Here is a 24314-nt window from a genome sequence, read left to right as displayed (position 1 = left end):
CTTTTTTCTTTTTTTTTGCAAAAAATGGTCACTTTCATTTTTCAGAGACAGTTCACTCTTTGCCAGCAATCCAACTAGATGCACGATCCTTTATATATGAGGCGGGAAATGGCTGGGCTCTAAAAATATTGGAGTACAATGAAAGGATTATAACCTATTTATAAATAGGTCCATATATACAAAATATATATAGTATATATAGTATATAGTTATATATCCTTGCTGCATCCTTTTTGGGGACCTAAATATTCACATTCAGCTTGCTGTTCTGTCGCCACTAGGTTTCTGCAGCACTGGGTTTCAGTATCTGTAATCTCTTTCCAAAGGCAGATCTGTGTACAGTGCACAAATCTCCAAACAAGAATTGAACCCTGGCGTCTTTTCATAATCAATTATGCTGGGAGAACACTGCTGTTGCCCACTCAATATACACACGGTGTGTCAGCATTGGCTGGCATCAGTACTGCTCACAATTTTCCAGCTTGCCCTTTGATGTGACTGATGCTTTGATAGGATTGCTAAATGACATTTTTCAGCAGGAGATGCATCCCCAAGACATTAATGATTCAGATGACATTTCAGTTTAAAGTGCATTGACGCCTTAGTACATACATAAAAAAACACTTTATTCTGAAGACACCTCGATGGGATAACACAACTCCCACAATAAATGGCCATAAAAATAAATAACAGATGTTTTCAGGAGAGTAAAAATTGAGAAAAAAAGAGGCTTGGTAAGTAATATAGGCCACAGATGGGTCTGTTTTGTTTTTCTGGCTAAATTACTAAGATGCCAGTGTTTCCCCTGGTGGCATTTTCATACATTGGTGCTGGACAATTACATATAAGCATCTGTAAGCAAACACAAGAATTAAATCTAGTGAACAGATGGAATTTTATTTATTTTTTGTTAATCTGTCCGATAGACCTCTGTATTATCTCTGATCCTCCAGCAATAGGTGCAGTGGTGAATAATTTGTAAGCATCTCCCCCATGCAAACCTCTGTAAAGAATCCCCTTCTCTTTACTACTACTGGGATTTGTCTTTTCATATTTATAGTACAACTATTAGGCAAATTGTGCTAGTTAGAGAAATGCTGCAATAAGATCCTCCAATTTGATCTAAGTTATTGATTACTAGAACAGAACAAAGTGACACCCCATGGGTCTCCTGTGCTTGGTCATGTGACATAAATTCAATGATGAAATGAGAAAGCCTGGGCAATGTCATAACATTGGCCATCAGCTCCTTCCCTACACAGATGCCTGCAGAATGTTTGGTCCAAAGTTTCTCCACCCAGAGCTCTCTGGGGGCATAAAGGGAAGGATGGCATATTATAGGCTCTTATAACATTGCTAGAACTGCTCCTATATCCAGGGGTCAAGTCCTGGGGAAAAAAGTGTGGGAACTCCCACCCAAGATCCACTTGCCCACCAAAAAAATAAAAAATAAAAAAAAGCGCTTCAAAAGTGGTATTTTTCATCCAATTTTCGTATTGTGTGTATGAAGCTTAACTGTTAGTACATAAAAAAAAAAAAAATCCTCAATAAACATAAATACGGTAATTCTCTGAATAATCAGCATTCATTGAATTGTGCTTCCAAATGTGAACATCATGTTCTGATCTTTATTGGGGAATGTAATTTTGTATATAGAGTGTTTATGTGGTGAGTTTACACTTTTCATTGAACAGAGTTTGGATAACACAGGGTTAAATGGAAAGGTTATGAATGAACTGCACATTATCTGGACAGAATACTTGGGGAGATAGTGATGTGTTCCTGCTTAGGAGATGTATGTTAGCTTGGGGGGCTACAAACTCTGCAGGGCTCCAACACACACTCGCTGCTATTCCAACCCTTCACATATTTCCTCATAAACTTCCCTCCTGGCATTCAACTTTGCCAGGTATTGTGCTCAGCTTACCACCCCAAACTGATGTTCCTCCCTCAGCTCACCTCTCTCCCTGCATGTCCTGTGAGGCAGAACAGCTGTGCTCCTCCTCTGGGTTCTCTCATCATATGGCACTGAAGATAGAGGAGGGGGGGATTCAGCGGGACACACAGAGCAAGTATGCAGGAGACTGGGGGGGGGGGAGGGTTGGGGAGATGAGAAAACAGAAAATAAGGAGCGGTTGGCAGGGAGGAGCGCATCACGAGAGGTCTGACTAAATACAATCTCTTAGCAGCAGGGACCTGATCTACCCGTCAGCTAGCTGTGATTGACAGGTGGATCAAAGCCGAAGCTGTCATGGGGCCCCCTACTGACAATGCCTGAATGGTCAGGTGTGCGGCACTTACTATTGCGAGCTGTGTCGGCAGCTGCTGGTGTAGCACATACCACACAGCTCACATACTTCAAAGTCTTGCAGGACACGGCTGCTAATGGGAACTGAGTTCCTGTTGTGGAAAAAGTACAGGAACTCCGTTCCCACGTGTTCCCGCAGGACTTGAGCCCTGCCTATATCACTGAATAGAAGGTTGCTTTCCCAAAGAATAGTCTTTGGATTGTCTAATCCAGTGATTCTCAACCCGGGTTCTGTGGAACACTAGGATTCCTCCAGAGGTTGCTAGGGGTTCCTTCAGCATTGGGCCATTTCTGCCTCTAGGATAAGTTCCCACCAACATCATTGATCTTTTTAGCTATCTGTAAGGAGGTAATTCCACAAGTGTAAGGACCATTCTTTCCACTGATCATCACGCTAATGTATCATGAGTTGTAGATTTCTAATTTTTAGCAGGGGTTCCCTGAGACTGGGGAACTTTTTCAAGGATTCCTCTGTGTTGAAAAGGTTTGGAAAAGCTGGTCTAATATTTACCAGGAACCTAGGAACAGTCAAGGCGGGTGATATACAGAGTTAGAAAGAACCAGAAATTGGTGGGGAGGTAAAAAATAGAAAAACAGTCACTACACACAAACACACACACACACACTAAGCCCTTGTACACACGGTCGGAGATTCCGACAACCAAATCTGTCGGAGTAATTCCGACTGATTAATTCCGGAAGAGGTCCGGAAGTGATGTTGCATACACACGGTCGGACTAAGTTGTCGGAAAATCCGATTGTACATAACGTGATGACGTTATTTCGTTACGACGGGACTACGTTCAGGCTAGTAGCCAATAGCTTTGGTCTAGGAACTTGATCTGAGCATGCGTGGCACTTTGTCCGTCGGAGTAGGCTACACATGATCGGAGTATGTCCGATCGGAGCATTTTGTCGAAAATTTTTACCGGCAAGCTGGAAAAGTTGGTCCGTCGGATATTCAGACGGAAACAGTCTGATGCAGACCACACACAGTCGGAATATCCGACAAAACGGTCCGATAGGACACATTCCGTCAGAATCTCCGACCGTGTGTACAAAGGCTAAGAGATCAATAGAAACCTATCTCTGCAGAGAGTGTTCAATAGTGGAGAGTAGAACTTCAGTTTTTTGCCTGACATCATCCGAGGGGTGCCTAAAGGAAACATGTCATAAAATAAATAAATACAGCTTATCTCACAAAGCTAACGACCCAGAATAAAGCTGGCCTTACATGGAGTAAATTCTTGATAAACTATTGACAATTTGAACCATATACTGTATGGCCCTGTCAGCAACCTCCAACCTGATGTTCTTCGATCTGAAAGGAGCAGGGCAAGAAATTTTTGGCCAAACAACACCTTCATCCAATTAGATGCAGCCACTGTTCAGGTATTTTGACAGCTCCATGTGCTGGCTGTCAGAAAACAATAGCCAGCAGGGGAACTTACTCCATCAATGCTGTTTTACCTTTTTATACTTTTTTTAAAAAGTGACGCTTATTTTCTTTCAAGTGCAATGCAATTTGAAAATTACAGTCACAAGGCTGTTGTTAAATGGTAATAAATTAAGTCTATTGTCTATCACCAGTGAGGTCCTTTGGAAAATGATAGCTGCAAAGCTGATTGCAGATTTTTTTCTATTTCTTTAAAATGTTACTAAATCCAGGACCCTGCATTCACTAAATCTGGTCTCCCACGATACACAGAACATGGAGATGCAATAATTTTAGTAAATATAAACTGCTAAATACCTTTTCTCATCAGCAGTATATAGCAGTCTTTTGACTTCTATCAGTGTCTGGTTAAAGCTTGTAGGAGGAGTTTTCATTCTCCCATAATTGTCCTATGAGGATGCAGGATCCCTGACCCTCTGTCTGGACAGTGTTGGACTGTGCCAATCAAATCCACACTCCCAAGAAAAAAACCCTCTAGAAATACACACCAAACTGAGCATGTGCAGCTTGTCCCCTAGCCTCTGTACTATCCGAAGATGGTTTGAGGACATTGGACAAAGGGGGATAATCGGAGGAGACAGGATCAAACTGCCTTTTAACACAATGCAGAGGATTAACCCTTTAGGTTCCACAGTGAGTATAACAAGCATGCTTAACTGCATATACAGACTGATTTTAATGTTGTGGGTTTAGTAACACTTTAAGTCAAATCAGAAGTTCTGGCTTCAAATTGACCTCACTTTTCAATAATATACTTGTTTTGGGTCAAAGCAGGCAGTGTGATCGGTGAAAAAACCTTTCCCCATGGACAAGAAGGCATGTTGCCATCAGATCATCTTCAGTGGAGCTGAGCCCCGGAAACCTAAAGCTAATCATCCTGACAGCACAAGCAGTTCAACAGCAGGAAGAGGACAGGGCAGCCCTGCAGTGAAGATTTCTACAGAATCCAGCAACATGTACATCGTGGGAACTACTTGGTTACAGTAAGAAATGCAACTAAAACTGTACATTTTTCAGCTTTAAATTACTACACAGATCCAGACTATAAGCTTGTTTATAACATAAACTTTGGGTCATGAGATCTGCCACATCTCATCATGCAGCACGCAAAGGCAATCTCCTAAAAACTGTGTAACTGAATAACGTTTAAAGATATTGCTGTTTACAGAACAGGCACGTCGTTGTGCATGACAGAATGCACGTCTACACAGACACTAGCACTCTTTCTACGAGTCGAGCAATTACAGGCCCCGCTATTGAAAAGAGGCAATTGATGTAAAGTAACAGATGCCCCGATGAAATGTACCTAATTATGTAATTTGTCTCAATTTTGTAATTTCCAGAAAATGGCAGTAAAAATACACTAAAAAAAGGCAGGGACTGATATTTACAACATCATTCTGTAAGTGCTATTTACTGGACAGTTATGCTGATTCTATCACAACAATACCTTCTAAGCCACTGAACTAGCAAATATATGCAGAGTATTGTCGGAGCAATGTCCAAACTCATCAAAATGCCTTTTGCTGAGTATTGACTAAAAGTATCAAAACCATTAGAACATTTTTGGAATAAGAGGTCAGCAGAGGCATCTTCCCAGTTCTTTAGGCACAGGTTTCCTTTAAATACATCCACAGGCTGCTCTATGGGTCTAGGCGGAGGACGTGTCGGTTATATGGAATGTATACAATGCTCTCAACACATGTTTGTAGGATAGACCTCAAAGCACTATGTATTTGTTTGGAATGTTCCCACTGTATTCTTTTTGTACTATTTTTTGTTATCTGTCACAAATGAAATAAACATAAATACAGTACATCCATAGACGTCTTGGTATAATGCAGCGTTATAAAAAATCCAGGTGTCATACTCTATTCTACCACCAGAGGGCTATGTCCTGTTTTTAACTTTTGTCCTATGTCCTGTTTTTAACTTTTGCAGTTTCATATTTATGGCAATAAAAAAAAAAAAGAGCACACATTCATAGAAAGGAATTAAATACCACATAAAAAAAACCTGTGTTAAAAAAGTGCAGTACACCATACAGAGCTACAGAGCTTAGAGGTCCAGGGAATGTAATGTATATCACAGTATAGACAAATTTGGATACATATTGCATTACACAGTGGAGAGGTGGTCAATAGTATGTAATATATAGCACTTAATTAAGAATGTAGTGGTCCAGATCTGTAACATGGAGCGTAATGTTCAGAATTATTTGCATGCTGTATATAACATAGAATATTATAAAGCTGTCTATAGTATCCAATGGTCCAAACACAAGAAAAAATGGGGCACTGGATTCAGATTTTCTAAGGGCCATTGCAATATGCAATAAATTGGGATCAAGATTACGTAAACAAAAATGGCAACCACTCTAATCAATCAACACAAGTAGCTGCTATGATTGCATGGTTCTTAGTGTGCGCTAGGAGAAAACAATGTTGATACACCAATCTCGGCGCATACTTTTTTTTTATTTTATTTTTTTAGAAATGTATTGAAATGTCAAAAGTTTTATTGACTACAGCGGTGGTAGTTTGTGTCGCAGCTCACTTCACTGAAAATATTAAGGTATGCCATTCACAGCATACCACTGGATCGCAATGGTGTAAATTGATGCCATAGGAAACATGAACATTGCTTTGGCTTTACATTGGCACTGCACTGGGCAATTCTCAACACAAATGGTGTGAAGTTAATCATGGAACGGCTTTGCACAAAACAAACACAAAACCCAAAATTCTACCAACACACTTAGGCTGCATGCATCAAATCTCAGTTTTGTTTTGAGTTCCTGGGAGACACAGGTGCTGTGTCCCATCCTGGTACTCGCATTAGGGCTTTATGCACTCAAGGACATTTGCCATGAATGCAAAATTCCTGTCTTCCAGGCATTTGTCCCTGAGTGGCCCTAAATGCAAGCCGCTGCCAGTGGGGCTGGGGGTTGGCCTATATGCCTCCTGGGCACCTGAAAACACCAGGTTTTGAAGCACATGGGCCAAACTGCCCATGTGTATGAGGCTTTATCAGCTAGCAAGTAGCCCATTCCTCTTAGGCTGGCCATACACTATATAATCTGATTGCATAATCTTCTTTAGATCTACCAGGAATTACAGTATGTAGTACAATGACCTACCTGATATATAATGAATGCATTGTTTAGGTTCCTCCTCATATTACATAGTTTTGGTAAATCTAAAGGCAATTGAAAAAAACATACCCAATTTCCCTGACCACATTTCCAAACTGCCATTCAGGGACACCCAACTTCACCCCAAAAAATGGGGGGGGGGGGGGGGGGGATAGTAGTCTCAGGGATGACAGGGAATTTGCCGTGATTTGTCAGGTGAATGGATGGTGTTAGCACAAAAATCATCCCCACACCATGCTAGATATGGTGTCAGGATTATCAAATCAAATTATTTCTATTACCACATTGTAATATATCATGAAATAGTTCAACTCACCATAATGCAGAATCAGTGGGAACCCTGAGCTCCTCACTTTCCACCTGTAGCCTGCCACCAGATGCAGTGTGCCACTTGCCACCCATAGCCTGCCACCATATACAGTGTGCCATTTGCCACCCATAGCCTGCCACCAGATGCAGTGTGCCACTTGCCACCCATAGCCTGCCACCAGATGCAGTGTGCCACTTGCCATCCATAGTCTGCCACCAGTTGCAGTGTGCCACTTGCCACCCATAGCCCAGATGCAGTGTGCTACTTGCCACCCATAGCCTGCCACCAGATACAGTGTGACACTTGCCACCCGTATCCTGCTATCAGATGCAGTGTGCCACTTGCCACCCTTATCCGGTCACCAGTTGCAGTGTGCCATTTGCTACCCATAGCCTGCCACCAGATGCAGTGTGCCACTTGCCACCCATAGCCGGCCACCAGATGCAGTGTGCCAATTGCCACCCATAGCTTGCCACCAGATGCAGTATGCCACTTGCCTCCCACAGCTGTGTCGCTTGCCACCCATGTTCCGCTGTGTCACCTTCATTACTGTCCAGTGTCCACTTATGTGACTTCCACCTTCTTCTTCATTACTTTTTTCCCTCACCCTCCAAGTTCCAATATTCCCTCTGGTGACTCTGAGTGGTCCCTCAGACAGTGAGTCTGGCTGTAGGCTAAAGGAGGAGAAGTCAGGGACTCGTGGAGCCATCAATCTGATCCAGCAGCAGCCCACAGAACAGACACCAGATGACCAGTCCCTGCTGCTGTCACTCCCTCTGCTTGCTGCTGGGTGTCGGAGAAGGAGGAGGTGCCAAGGAGGGTGGAGACAGCAGTGGAGCACTAAATGCGGGCCTTGCTCCTGGCCTCACTGTCTGAGAAATTGAGAGTCTGTGATATCACTGGTTGCTGGACGCCAGGCAGGCCAGCCCTCGTAACAAGTTCCAGAAGTGTAGAGAAATGTAATTACTAGTTAGTAGGTGGTGGCTGTGACCTTAATTTCATTCCGCGACACTGTATTGTCCTGGAATGAAGGTGCCCGGGACCAGGGACAGAGATGGCAATTGCGGGACAGTCCCGGGCAATGCGGGACACATGGGCACCCTAATTTACAGTATGCTCCAAGGTGAAGGCTCTAAGAGACTAGAGTTAGGGACCACACGACACAAGGCCCCGACAAGGCAGTCTGGTTTCCACATATATTTATATAGCCTGGTGTATAGTGAGTCAGTAGGTGAGTAGTATGTAATGCATACTGCATACATGTAATGTGTAATGCATATTTTCTATTTTTTACAGGAACTCATTTGAAATGTATGCAATCATTAATGGACTGAGCAAACTGCAACCTGGCACATGTTTATTAAAGTGGAGGGTCACCCTAAAAAAAAAAAAATAGCATTAATATTCTTAAAAAATAAAAAATGTGAAAATTCTTTTTTTTTTTTAACTTACCAGAAACCTCTGTTGCTAGGTTGCTAGGTTCTCTTCCTAATCTGCCTCTTCCTACTCTGCAGTGAACTTCAGTCGTCTCTCTTCCTCACGATATCTTCTGGGGAATGGGGCACGCTGTGTTCTGGGAAATGTGTGTGTCCCAGAACACAGTGCGCCCCATGCACAAAGCGTTGTGCGACCCGCGCATGCACAGTAGGAAATGGGCAGTGAAGCCGCAAGGCTCCACTGCCTGTTTCCCTTAGTGAGGATGGCGGCCCTGGGACACGATATGAGGGATGTATCAGCCTCAGTGGGGCTGACATCGCGGGCGCCCTGGACAAGTAAGTGTCCTTATTAAAAGTCAGCAGCTACAGTGTTTGTAGCTGCTGACTTTAAAAAATTTTTTTTAGTCTAGAACACCCCTTTAAACATAATTTAAACATAAATGACACCCTCTTTTAAGAAGAGCAGACGTATGGTTTAATGGAATGCATTTTGTTTCAACATTGTTGATATTTTTTTTATATTTAGCTATAGTGCAACAGCTCATACACTTTCATATATTTTTATTTGAATTTTTTTAAAGGGTACAAGTCATTGAAGCTTAGCATTTAAATCATACCTCCCAACTTTTTGAGATGGGAATGAGGGACGCCTATCAGCAAAAAGTAGGCAGGCATAGGACACACCCCTGGCCATGCCCCCTTAAAGGAGAATTGTACAAAAAAACCACTACTATTCCTTTATATTGGCTTTTGGAATTTACAAATGAGGCAATTTAGAAATCGGATAAAAAGGTTTAGTGCTGGAAAACACTTTTTGATAGATAAAAAGTGCATTTTATATACATCTATATAGATCAGACCAAAATGAAGGACAAATGAGGAGGAATGAGGGACAGATGGACATTGCTGATGGACACAACTGGCAGAAAAACTGAAAATTTATATCAAATACTTACCGTAATTTTCCTTTCCTGATGGACTCCATGGCAGCCTATGTATGGGTTAACCCCGCCTCTCCTACCTCCCATAAATCTTTGCTTCTAGTCAGAGACCACGTTCCGTAACTTAGCCTACTCCAGCAAATGGGAGGGAACTCCTGCTGCCATGGAGTCCATCAGGAAAGGAAAATTACGTTAAGTATTTGATATAAATTTTCAGTTTTCCTGACAGACTCCATGGCAGCCTACGTATGGGAAATGACTAGCCATACACACCTGGGTGGGCAATTGCTGGTTAAAGAAAAGAAGGTTTAATTGGCACCATCAACAGATAAGACATTCAAACCAAAATTAACCGAAGACAAGGAAGCCGGTTCTACACAATAGTGTGTCATAAAAGTATTAATCGACGACCATGAGGCCGCTTTACAGATCACCTCCGGGGAAACATGACGGGAAGCTGCCTACGATGTAGAAACGCTCCTGGTAGAATGAGCAGTAACCGCTTCTGGGAGAGCCAGACCCTTAGCCTTATACGCCCTTTGGATAGCTTGGACAATCCAAGATGCTATAGTTCTTGAAGAAGCACGTAAGCCTCTATTCTTCCCATAAAAGTAGATGAATAAGTGGTCAGAATTCCGGAAAGGAGCTGTGGCTTCTCGGTATTGCTTTAAGACTTCTCCAACATCTAGAGGATGAATATTGGAGTCTTCATCTGCCTGGAAAATTGGAAGGACAATTACCTGATTTTCGTGAAAAACGGTTGTTACTTTCGGATTTGAACCTAACATAGGAATCAGGACTGCCCGATCTGGGAAAAAGGTGAGAAATGGCTCCTTGCAGCCTAGGGAACTAATCTCAGAGACCCTTTTGGCCGATGTTATGGCCACAAGAAAAGCAGTCTTAAGAGAGAGATCCTTAATAGATGCTTGTCCCATATGCATTTCTGAGAAAAAATCCAAAACAAAAGGAAGATCCCATTTTTGAAACCTTGGCTTTCTCTGAGGTCTGAGTCTTCTTGCCCCTTTGAAGAACTGCCTAGTGAGAGGATGCTTGGCCCATGAGATACCTGAAAATGCAGAGATCGCAGAGACCTGAACCCGCAAGGAACTTACAGATAGGGACAAGTCTAGACCCTTTTGTAGAAAACCAATAACATCCCGTATCTTCGGATCTCTACATGAGCCGTTGGATGTAGACACATAGTCCGCAAATTTTGCCCAAATCCTCTGATAAACTTTGTTGGTACCTGGTCTTCTGGCATTTAGTAGAGTAGAAATGGTTGTGTCAGGACAGCCTAATGCCTCCAGCCTTTCCCTTTCAAAAACCAAGCCATCAGATGGAGCTGAGATGGGCAAGGGTGATAGGTTGTTCCCTGTGACAAGAGGTCCGGCCTGAGAGGGAGCGGAACTGGATCCTGGTAGCTGAGTTGTAATAATAGAGGGAACCATGGTCTGTTGGGCCAGTATGGAACAACCGCTACTACTTCGACTTCTTCCCATCTGAGCCTGGACAGAAATCGGTGAATGACTGGAACCGGGGGAAAGGCATAAGCCTTGTGGAACCTCCACTGGTCCGTCAGTGCATCCACTCCGAAGGCCTGAGGACAACGACACCTCGTGTAATACTTCTCCAGCTTGAAGTTGCACGGGGAGGCAAACAGGTCCACCTCTGGTAGAACTCCCAGAGACAGAACCCAGTTGAACACCTCGATGTGGAGAGACCACTCGTTGTTGTCCAGGGAAAACCTTGATAGAAAGTCCGCCTGGACATTTTGAATTCCCGGAAGATAGACTGCCGTTAGATTCAACAGATTTGACTGGGCCCAAGCCATGATTGGCCTTACTTCCCTCAGCAAGGAAAGACTGCGGGTGCCCCCTTGTCTTTTGATGTAAGAAACAGCCGTCGTATTGTCCATCCTTAGAAGGACTGAGGATCCTGATGTCAGGTAGAGAAAAGCCTGTAAAGCACGGAAGGCGGCCCGGAGTTCCAGCACATTTGAGACTACCTTCTGGGATGGGAAGTCCCACATGCCTTGGGCTACTTCCGACAAGCATAGAGCACCCCAACCTCTGCTGCTGGCGTCCGTTGTCACCGTTACCCAGGAGACCGGGGCTATTGAATGGCAATTTAGAAGGTTCTTCTGCTGTAACCACCAAGGAAGACTCTCCCTCATTGAAGGGGTTATCCGAACCAGATGATCTCGGGAGTTCGGATCCCACTGTTGGAGAAAGCCCTTCTGAAAGGGTCGCATTTTCCATTGCGCCCATTTCACCATTGGAGCTGTGGCCACCATGGTACCTATTATCATCAGACACTGTGAGGCCCTGAGAAGGGGAGATGACATTGCAAGATAGATTCTGTCGTGAATCACCGGAATCTTCTCTAGAGGTAAGGAGATTGTACTCTTTACTGTGTTGAATCGGGCTCCAAGAAACGTTAAAGCGGGAGTCCACCGGGACTCCGCGTTTTTTTTTTTTTTTTAAAAGCCAGCAGCTACAAATACTGCAGCTGCTGACTTTTAAAATAGTGACACTTACCTGTCCAGCGCGCCCGCGATGTCGGCACCCGAAGCCGATCTCTAGGTCGTCTGTCGGGTCCTGCCGCCACCATCTTGGGTATGGGAATCAGGAAATGGAGCCTTTCGGCTTCATTTCCCGGTTCCCTACTGCGCATGCGCGAATCGCGCTGCGCAATAAGGACGCTCCCCGCTGCCTCTGGGATCTGTGTGTTTCCCAGCAGGCAGCGGGGCACTTGCGGGAAGGGGCGGGCACTTGCGGAAAGGGGCGTAAGTTACGCCCCTTTCCGCAGAGAGCTATCCCGGAAGTGGGTGCAGTTACCTGGATTATCCAGGTAACTGCACCCCCCTCCCCCCTGAAAGGTGCCGATTGTGGCACCGGAGGGGGGGAGGGTTCCGATGAGCAGAAGGTCCACTTTAGGGTGGACCTCCGCTTTAAGGACTGAGTTGGGATTAGATGACTTTTCTCCTTGTTCAATAGCCACCCGAATTCCGTCAGGGTAGAAATGACCTTATCTCGATGTGACAAGAGATGGTCTCTGTTTTGAGAGAGTAAGAGCAGATCGTCCAAGTAATGGTGCAATCGAATCCCTTTGACCCGGATTAGAGCCACGATAGCCAGTAAGAGCTTGGAAAACACTCGAGGCGATGTTGTAAGCCCGAATGGGAGACATGTAAACTGAAGGTGTGTTTGACCCACTGCAAAGCGGAGATACTTCTGAAACTCCCTTGCGATAGGAACATGAAAGTAAGCATCTTTCAGGTCTATGGAAATAAGCCAATCGCCTGGTTGGATCGTCTGGCGTATTGTTAGCAATGTCTCCATCTTGAACCTTTCTTTCTTTATAAATGTGTTCAGGTGTGTCAGATCGATGACCGGCCTCCAGGAACCACTCTTTTTGAGGACCATGAAAAGGGGGGTGTCAGGGAACTCACCGTACGTATGCCCGTCCCCGTATAGCAGCAGTTCCCGTTCGTTCCAGGCGCTATGCGCGGTGTCCCCGTCAGAGGCGTACGAGTTCCAGAACGAACGGACGTATGCTAAACCGAACACGTGGATGTACGCCAATCCGAACACGCGAAAACACCCGCGCAAACTGAACGGATGTACGTCTTCACGCACGGACGGCCACTTCCACCAATCCTGGCTCACTTCCCTCTATATAAACAGGGTCCTGGCCTGACACCAGTGCTGGATCGTCTTCAGCTGTTCCTGTAAGACCTGATCGTTGCTCCTGTGACCTTGCTCCTGAGACCTCGCTCCTGTGACCTTGCTCCTGTGATCTTGTTCCTGTGACCCGTTCCTGATACCCACTCTTGGATTCCCCGTGTTGCTATCTCCTGGACTACCTCTGACCCCGGCTTGGACTTTCGACTTTGGCTTGTCTCCTGATTCGGTACCTCGTTTGCTTGCACGTTACCAGACCCCTTGCTTGTTCCTGATTACGCACCTGTCTCTTGTTATTGTACCTCATTGCCTGCCAGTTGCCGATCCTGCCTGTTCCAGACACGTAGTGCTCCCTGCACACCTGCTGATCTTCCGGTGCCTACCTACGTAACCAGTCTACACCTCTTCTACCGTGAGGACCCAGCATCTCCAAGGCCTTCTACTTCCATCTGCAGGCACCTGCACCCTTTCGTGTCCTCACGCTCCCTGTTCCCATCTCCAGGGGCGTGGTGACCGGAACCGTGCGAGAGGCCACCCTCAGCAGTCTGACTCCGCTGTAAGGTACGTGACAGTACGATCCAGCCAAACATGGAGTCAGACAGGGGGGCCTCACCTCTGGAAACTTTGTGCCAACAGATCTCTGCCCTTAGCCAAGCAGTTCAAGGCCTGCAAGACGGTTACCATCAACTCGAGCAGAGGGTGGAGTCATTAACTCCAAACACTACTGCCTCCCAAGGGGCTACAGCATCTCGGTCCGCTGGTCCGGCAACTCCAGCATCCATGCCTGCAATAGTGGTGCCATCCCCGGAGCCTCGAGTTCCTACCCCAGAGCGGTTTTCCGGAGATCGCAGCAAATTCCGTGCTTTTCGTAATGCATGCCAATTATACTTCCTGTTACAGCCTCGCACCTTCTCCTTGGAAAGCACAAAAGTTGGGTTCATCGTCTCCTTGCTTCTGGGGGAACCTCAGACCTGGGCCCATCGCCTCTTGGAACAGGCCAGCCCTCTACTTGACACTACGGACTCTTTTCTGAATGAGATGGCTAAATTATACGACGATCCTCAGCGTGCCACCACTGCTGAGGCCAGTCTCCATGTTCTGCGACAGGGTCGCAGACCTGTAGAGGATTAAGTGACGGACTTTAGGCGGTGGAGTTCTGACACTCAATGGAACGATGCCGCCCTACGTTACCAATTCCGCATTGGACTGTCCAAACCATTAAAGGACGAATTAGCCCGCATCGAAGTTCCCAGTTCTTTGGAGGACCTCATACAGGTATCAATCCAAATTGACCGCCGTCTTAGGGAACGGAGAGCTGAAAGAGTTGGTCAGTTTCGCCCCACTTGGATGTTACCCAAGGTTCCTAATTATCCTCCTACCTCCACACCTGCTCCCATCTCCGAAGCTCCAGAGCCAATGCAACTAGGATTACTTCGCTCACCATTGTCTTCTGAGGAGAAGCTACGCCGGCGCCAGAACAACCTTTGCCTCTACTGTGGGGAAGCTGGTCACTATGCGAATACATGCCCAAATAAAATTCGTAAGTTCAAAGACTCACCTCTTGTATCCAATGCATTACCTCTGACGAAATCAATTCATATAGCTGTTCCCTTTTCCTTACAGCTTCCAGGAGGAACACTCCAGGTCCAAGCTATAATTGATTCGGGCGTCTGTAGTTGCTTCATTGACCATACTCTCGTTCTGCAACACAACATTCCATTGGCACTCAAGCAACGCCAACTTTCTATACGGTTAGCAGATGGATCCAACATCAGATCAGGTCCCATTACCCATGAGTAGGGATGAGCCGAACACCCCCCGGTTCGGTTCGCACCAGAACTTGAGAACGACCGCCGCGTTCGAAACGAACGTTAGAACCCCATTGAAGTCTATGGGACTCGAACGTTCGAAATGGAAAGTGCTAATTTTAACGGCTAATATGCAAGATAGTGTCCTAAAAAGGGTTTGGGGACCTGCCTCCTGCCTCAGGGGACATGGGTCACTGCAAAAAAAAGTTTTAAAAACTGCCGTTTTGGCGGGAGCACTGATTTTAATGACGATTAAAGTGAAAAAAAAAGGTGAAATATTCCTTTAAATATGGTGCTTGGGGGGTGTCTGTAGTATGCCTGTGAAGTGCCACGTGTTTCCCGTGTTTGGAACAGTCCCTGCACAAAATGACATTAAACGGAAATAACACCATTTAAAACTGCTTGCGGTTTTAATGTTATATCTGGTTCCTGCAATATGGTTGAAAATCATTCAGAAAAATGGCATGGGTAGCCCTCCCTGCCCATTACCAGCCTATTTGGGTCTTGTACGCATATTAAGGGGAACCCCGTACCTATATTAAAAAAAGGAAATGCGTGTGGCCCCCAGGCCCTATATACTCAGAACAGCAGTATACAGGCGGTGCAAACAAGACAGGGACTGTGTAGGTTTGTTGTGTTAAGTTGAATCTGTTTGTAATTTTCAACCGGTACATTTTTAAAGTGTAGCTCCAGTCAAACAAACTATTTTTAAGCTTTTTGGAAAACATAGGGAAGGGTTATCACCCCTGTATAATTTGTTTTGTCGTCCATCTTTTTTCATCTCACTTGCTGCTGTCTCCTTGCGTTTGCAAGTAGGAGATGTTTGTAAGTTGGATGTTTGAAAGTAGGGGCCTGCCCTATATTATAGCAGTATGTACTGGGTACAGAGCACGCAGACAGCACGCACTATCTCCTAACACTACTGACTGCAAGCTCTATTATTAACCACTTGACCACTGGGCACTTAAACACCCTTAATAACCAGACCAATTTTCAGCTTTCGGTGCCCTCACATTTTAAATGACAATTACTCAGTCATGCAACACTGGACCTATAGGAAACGTTTGTCCTTTTTTTCACACAAATAGAGCTTTCTTTTGGTGGTATTTAATCACCTCTCAGTTTTTTATTTTTTGTGGTATAAAAGAAAAAAGACAGAAAATTCTGCGAAAAAATGAATTTTTCTTCGTTTCTGTTATAAAATTTAGCAGATTAGTAATTTTTTCTTCATAAATTTTGGCCAAAATTCATACTACTACATATCTTTGGTAAAAATAAGTAAAAATTGGTGGATATTATTTGGTCTTTGTGAAAGTTATAGAGTCCACAAGCTATGGTGCCAATATCTGAAAATTGATCACACCTGAAGTACTGATGGCCTATTTCCTTTTTTTTTTTTTCCCACAAAATTGTCATATTATCAGGTTATTTCACACACACAGCATATGCATACCAAAAGACCCTGGAGAATACAATGGTGGTCGTTGCAAATTTTTATCTCACACGGTATTTGTACAGCAATTTTTCAAACACGTTTTTTGGGGGGAAAAACTGTTTTGTGCTTGAAAAACAACCAAAAAAAACAGTAAAGTTAGCCCAATGTTTGCATAAAGTGAAAGATGAAGTTATGCTGAGTAAATAGATATCAAACATGTCACTCTTCAAAATTGCACATGCCCGTCGAATGGCGCCAAACGTCGCTACTTAAAAAATCCCCATAGGCGACGCTTAAATTTTTTTTTACTGGTTACATGTTTTGAGTTGCAGAGGAGGTCTAGGACTAGAATTATTGCTCTCGCTCTAACGTTCTCGGCGATACCTCACATGTGTGGTTTGAACACCGTTTTCATATGTGGGCGGGGCTTACGCATGCGTTCGCTTCTGCATGCGAGCACATGGGGACATGGGTGCTTTAAAAAAAATTTTTTTTTTTTTATTGTTCATTTTACTTTATTTATTTTAGTTTGACATTTTTTTCCCCAAAAATATATTTTTGATCACTTTTATTCCTATTACAAGGAATGTAAACATCCCTTGTAATAGGAATATGGGGTGACAGGTCCTCTTTACAGTGAAATCTGGGGGTCAATATGACCCCACATCTCACCTCTAGACTGGGAAGCCTGAAATAAAAAAATAAAAAAAAGATTCTGGCTTTGATCGTACTGGCGAGTTGGTAGAAGCACCGGAGGGCGGTGAGGGGTGGGGGGCGTCTATGGCTGGGTATTTCAGGGTATCACCGAGTATGGCTGGGTATCTCCGAGTATGGCTGGGTATGGCAAGTTATGGCAGGGTATTGCAGAGTATTGGCGGGGTATTGGCGGGGTACTACAGAGTAATAGCAGGGTACTGCAGAGTATTGGGGGGTACTCCAGAGTAATGGTAGGGTACTGCAGAGTAATGGGGGTTACTGCAGAGTAATGGGGGGTACTGCAGAGTAATGGCAGGGTACTCCAGAGTAATGGCAGGGTACTGCACTGCAGAGTAATGGCGGGGTACTGCAGAGTAATGGCGGGTACTGCAGAGTATTGGGGGGTACTGCAGAGTATTGGGGGGTACTGCAGAGTAATGGGGGGTACTGCAGAGTAATGGCAGGGTACTGCAGAGTAATGGCAGGGTACTGCACTGCAGAGTAATGGCGGGGTACTGCAGAGTAATGGCGGGGTACTGCAGAGTAATGGCAGGGTACTGCAGTGTATGCACTGGTATTGCAGAGTATTGGCAGGGAATTGAGGGGTTAAATTCGGTGAGCAGCGATGTGGGCACTGCAGATGCAGCCCACATCGCTGCTGACACCGATCTCTTTCCCCTCCGCTGTACCGATCGGTACAGAGAGGGGAGGGAGGAACCGGCGTCATAACATGACGCCGGTTTGTTTACAAGTGATCACTCCGTCATTTGACGGAGCGATCACGTGGTAAACGGCCGCGACGAGCGGCCGTTTACCGTGATCCGTGATGCAGGACCCGGCGGTCACGGATGCTCTCGAGTGCGCGCCCCAGGGGGCGCGCGAGAGCAGAATTCTGGGAGGCCGTTAATTAACGGCCTCTCAGAGTTAAACAACCGCCCTGAAGCCGTTAATCGGCAATGGGCAGTTGTTAAGTGGTTAAAGCTAGATCACTAGCTATATAGGTGAGGTGAATATAGTGGTGTATACTGCGGTCAGGGCACAGACAACAACCACTACACAGCAGCAAGATAGGAAATCAGCCAAAAACGATTGGTGTGTACTGTGTTGAAGGTACACAGAACACCCACTGCTTCAGATGCTAACACACTACACGAGGCCGCCTCAAAGGCGGCCTTATATAGTGTGGGGCGTGCACTACACAGCCTGAGCTATGATTGGCCACAGGCAGGATGCCTGTGGCCAATCATGGCTCTCCTCGCTGCTGGCGCTACGATTGGCCAAGCATGCGGGGTCACAGTGCATGCTTGGCCAATCATGAGCCAGCAATGCACTGCGCCACCGCAGTGCATTGTGGTCCGCGCGCGCCACTCGAATTTTGACGCGAACGGCCCAAACGTTCGGAATTCGCCGAACGGCCGAACAGGCAATGTTCGAGTTGAACGTACGTTCGACTCGAACACGAAGCTCATCCCTACCCATAAGACTCAACCACTGCTCGCCAACATTCTATCCGGTCACCAAGAATTAATCTGCTTGGATGTCATTTCTTCACCGCTCTTCCCAATCATTTTGGGAATGCCATGGTTACAAGCCCATAATCCCCAAATAAACTGGATAACCGGTGAGGTAGTGTTTCGGTCCACTTATTGCCTCCAAAATTGTGTCAGGACCTCAAACCACCTGGTTCCGGTCATTGCCTGTTCGGGTCCTACATCTGAGCTCCAGGAGTTGGTCCCAACCACATACCACAAATTCCTGGACGTGTTTAACAAAAGAAGGGCAGACACACTACCTCCTCATCGGGTCTACGATTGTCCAATCGAGTTATTGCCTGGAGCCGAAATTCCATTCGGGAGGATATTCCCTCTATCGGAACCTGAACTCCTGGTCCTCAAAGAATACATCGACGAGAACCTCAAGAAAGGATTTATCCGACATTCATCTTCTCCAGCCGGTGCTGGAATATTTTTCGTTGAAAAAAAGGACCATTCGCTCCGCCCATGTGTGGATTACAGGGATTTAAATAAAGTGACGATTAAAAATCGCTACCCCCTTCCATTAATTCCAGAATTATTCCAGAGACTTCGATCAGCCAAAATATTTACAAAGTTGGATTTACGAGGGGCCTATAACCTAATCAGAATCCGTAAGGGGGACGAATGGAAAACGGCTTTTCGGACACGTTTTGGCCACTTTGAGTATCTGGTCATGCCATTTGGACTCTGCAACGCCCCAACCACTTTTCAACATTTTGTTAATGACATTTTCAGGGACTTTTTGGATTTATTTGTAATTGTTTATTTGGATGATATTTTGGTATTTTCAGACTCTCTAGAAACCCATTGTGACCATGTGAAACAAGTTCTCCTGAGATTAAGGCAACATGGGCTCTATGCCAAGGCCGAGAAGTGTGAATTTGAACGGCAGACCATTCACTTCCTGGGTCTGGTAATATCAACAGAGGGAATAGAGATGGATCCTCAAAAGGTTTCAGCCATTTTATCCTGGCCACCTCCAACTGATAAAAAAGGGGTACAGCGCTTCATTGGATTCTCTAATTTTTACAGGAAGTTTATCAAAAACTTTTCCAGTGTTATAGCCCCCATCACGCAACTCACCAGCAAACAAAACCGTTTTCGATGGTCCATCGAGGCCCAAGCTGCGTTCGATAAACTAAAAGGATTATTCACATCGGCCCCCATACTCAATCACCCTGATCCTGCTCTACCTTACACTCTGGAAGTGGACGCTTCGGAGAGCGCTGTAGGCGCCATTCTGTCCCAACGCCAAGGGCCTAAATCATTAATGCATCCTGTAGCGTTCTTTTCCAAAAAACTAAATACATCAGAAAGGAACTACGATGTGGGAGATCGGGAACTTCTAGCAATCAAACTGGCTTTAGAAGAATGGCGGTACCTTCTTGAGGGGGCAACATATCCAGTATTGATTTTTACAGATCATAAAAATTTGGAATATCTCAGAACAGCTAAGCGTCTCAGGCCCCGGCAGGCAAGATGGGCTCTTTTCTTCTCCCGTTTTAATTTTCACATAACCTACAGACCAGGATCCAAGAATAGTAAACCCGATGCATTATCCCGCATGTTCTCTGAAACTGAAGCCTCATCCCCTCCAGACACTATTTTGCAAGCTGGAAACTTCCTATTAACACAAACCAGTTTTCTATCACAGGTTCGGCAGTCGTCTCGAGGTGCATCAGTTCCTCCAGGTATGAACCTCCAAGAAAAAGACGGTCTTTTCTGGCGAGGAAGCAAATTATTCATCCCTCAAAACCTTCGCACCTCCGTTCTCCAGGTTTGTCATGACTATCCCCTGGCGGGTCACTTCGGGGGTCACAAGACGACAAATTTAGTTCAAAGGCATTTCTGGTGGCCAAACCTCGCGAAAGACTGCAGGAACTATGTTAGCTCTTGTTCAACCTGCCTCCGGAATAAAAACAGCAAAAATAAAGCCTGGGGATTATTGAGGCCATTACCTATCCCTGAAAGACCATGGGATAAGATCGCAATGGACTTTATTGTTGAGCTTCCCCCCTCTGAAGGTTTTTCCTCTATCTTCGTGGTGGTGGATCGCTTTTCCAAAATGGCACACTTTATTCCCATGAAGGGAACTCCATCTGCAACCAGGGGCAGATCCAGAGTCTAGTCTCGGGAGGGGCACTTCTATAAAATATGTTTTTTGGGGGGCAATTTATATGGGAAATGGCTGGTATTGGCGCTTCAATCATTACGGCACCATGGTTGTTATGGTGTCAGGATGATTGAAGCGCATTATTTCTATTAATACATTGTAATATAAAATTAAATGGTTCAACTCACCATATTGCAGAATCAGTGGGAGCCCTGAGGATGTCACTTGCCATGTCGCCTGCCACCAAATGTGGATTGTCACTTGTCACCAAATGCGGATTGTTACTTGCCACGTCACCTGCCACACATTGCGGATTGTCACTTGCCACGTAGCCTGCCACACATTGCAGATTGGCACTTGCCACGTCACCTGCCACACATTGCGGATTGTGACTTGCCACGTCACCTGCCACACATTGCGGATTGTCACTTGCCACGTCGCCTGCCACCAGATGCGGATTGCCACGTAGCCTGCCACACATTGCGGATTGCCACTTGCCACGTCACCTGCCACACATTGCGGATTGTCACTTGCCACGTTGCCTGACCCACATTGCGGATTGCCACTTGCCACGTCACCTGCCACACATTGGGGATTGTCACTTGCCACGTCACCTGCCACACATTGCGGATTGTCACTTGCCACGTTGCCTGCCACACAATGCGGATTGCCACTTGCCACGTCACCTGCCACACATTGCGGATTGTCACTTGCCACGTTGCCTGCCACACATTGCGGATTGCCACTTGCCACGTAGCCTGCCACACATTGCGGATTGTCACTTGCCACGTCACCTGCCACACATTGCGGATTGCCACTTGCCACTTGCCACGTAGTCTGCCACACATTGCGGATTGTCACTTGCCACGTCACCTGCCACACATTGCGGATTGTCACTTGCCACGTCACCTGCCACACATTGCGGATTGTCACTTGCCACGTCACCTGCCACACATTGCGGATTGTCACTTGCCACGTTGCCTGCCACACATTGCGGATTGCCACTTGCCAGGTAGCCTGCCACACACTGCGGATTGTCACCTACTGGTGGTCTTTTGTTGGGTCCCAGAGTGAAGATAGGCAGCAGAGAGATGATGCAATCTCTCTGCTGCACACAGCTTCCTACACAGTGAGGGTGGAACTGGAGGGATGCAGGGCAGTGAGAGATGATGTCATCTCCCTGCTCCCCTGCCTGCTGGCTTCCTGATTGGCCAGCAGCCCTCCTAAGCCGCCCAGCTGCCCCCCCCTCACCCGTCCACTCAGCGCGGGTACCCGCGGAACCGGCCGCGCGGGTACCCGCGGAACCGACCGCGATTGGACCCGCGGAACCGGCCGCGGGTACCCTCGGAACCGGCCGCGATTGGACCCGCGGAACCGGCCCGCGATTGGACCCATGGAACCGGCCCGCGGGTACCCGCGGAACCGGCCGCGATTGGACCCGCGGAACCGGCCATGCTGTCATTAGCTGGCGGTATTCTCGGAGGGGGCAATTGACCCGTTGCCCCCCCCCTGGATCCGCCCCTGTCTGCAACCGAGACAGCCAGAGTATTCATTAGAGAAATTGTCAGACTCCATGGAATTCCCGGTGATATTGTCTCTGATCGTGGAGTCCAATTCACGTCAAAATTTTGGAAATCATTGTGTGAAACTCTGGGTATCAAGTTAAATTTCTCTTCAGCTTACCATCCCCAAACAAACGGGCAGACCGAACGCACTAATCAAACCTTGGAACAATATTTACGTTGTTTTACTTCTTTTTCTCAGGAGGATTGGGCTTCGTTACTACCCTTAGCAGAATTTGCATTTAATAACTCTACTCATTCTGCCACAAACCAGTCACCATTTTATTCTAACTATGGTTTTCATCCTTCCTTCTTGCCAACATCCTTACCGGATTCTCCTGTACCAGCTGTCCAGGATAGGCTGAATTTCTTTGTTATCAACAATCAGGTACTTAAAGAAACCCTTTCTAAGGCTCAGGAGGACGATAAAAAAATATTTGACAGGAAGAGAAGGGGAGAATTGGATTTAAAAATCGGTGATCGTGTATGGCTGTCAACCGCAAACCTGAAACTGGCGTGTCCCTCTAAAAAATTGGGACCCAGATATTTGGGGCCTTTTCCAATTAAGAAGAAAATTAATTCGGTAGCCTATGAACTTGAACTTCCCGGCTCATTTAAAATCCATCCTGTATTTCACACTTCTCTACTTAAACCTGATGTACCCAATTCCTTTCCAGATCGGGAGTTATGCTCTCCAGAAGCTATATTGATAGATGGGGAGGAGGAGTTTGAGATCGAAGCCATTCTGGATTACAGGAAGCGCCAAGGACAAAACCAATACTTGATTAAGTGGAAAGGCTTTGGCCCCGAAGAAAATTCCTGGGAACCCGAAGCGAATCTTCATGCCCAGAGGCTTATACGGGCTTTTCATCGCTCTCAAAGGTCGGTTCAAAGGGGCACCCGGAGGCTGCCCTTAAGGGGGGGGGCACTGTCAGGGAACTCACCGTACGTATACGCCCGTCCCCGTATAGCAGCAGTTCCCGTTCGTTCCAGGCGCTATGCGCGGTGTCCCCGTCAGAGGCGTACGAGTTCCAGAACAAACGGACGTATGCTAAACCGAACACGTGGATGTACGCCAATCCGAACACGTGAAAACACCCGCGCAAACTGAACGGATGTACGTCTTCACGCACGGACGGCCACTTCCACCAATCCTGGCTCACTTCCCTCTATATAAACAGGGTCCTGGCCTGACACCAGTGCTGGATCGTCTTCAGCTGTTCCTGTAAGACCTGATCGTTGCTCCTGTGAACTTGCTCCTGAGACCTCGCTCCTGTGACCTTGCTCCTGTGATCTTGTTCCTGTGACCCGTTCCTGATACCCACTTTTGGATTCCCCGTGTTGCTATCTCCTGGACTACCTCTGACCCCGGCTTGGACTTTCGACTTTGGCTTGTCTCCTGATTCGGTACCTCGTTTGCTTGCACGTTACCAGACCCCTTGCTTGTTCCTGATTACGCACCTGTCTCTTGTTATTGTACCGCATTGCCTGCCAGTTGCCGATCCTGCCTGTTCCAGACACGTAGTGCTCCCTGCACACCTGCTGATCTTCCGGTGCCTACCTACGTAACCAGTCTACACCTCTTCTACCGTGAGGACCCAGCATCTCCAAGGCCTTCTACTTCCATCTGCAGGCACCTGCACCCTTTCGTGTCCTCACGCTCCCTGTTCCCATCTCCAGGGGCGTGGTGACCGGAACCGTGCGAGAGGCCACCCTCAGCAGTCTGACTCCGCTGTAAGGTACGTGACAGGGGGAGTAAATCCCTTTGAACCTTGCCTCGGTTGGAACCCGAATGGCGGCTCCTTGGGCCAACAGGGATTCTGTATAAGACAGGAGAATTTGTCTCTTTTCTTCTGAGTGTGGCAGAACTGTCGGAA

The sequence above is a fragment of the Lithobates pipiens genome, unplaced genomic scaffold (assembly GCF_037356315.1).
Source record: "Lithobates pipiens isolate NorthernLeopardFrog02 unplaced genomic scaffold, aLitPip1_a1.2 Scaffold_27, whole genome shotgun sequence".
Taxonomy (NCBI): domain Eukaryota; kingdom Metazoa; phylum Chordata; class Amphibia; order Anura; family Ranidae; genus Lithobates; species Lithobates pipiens.
This window is presented reverse-complemented; position numbering follows the sequence as displayed.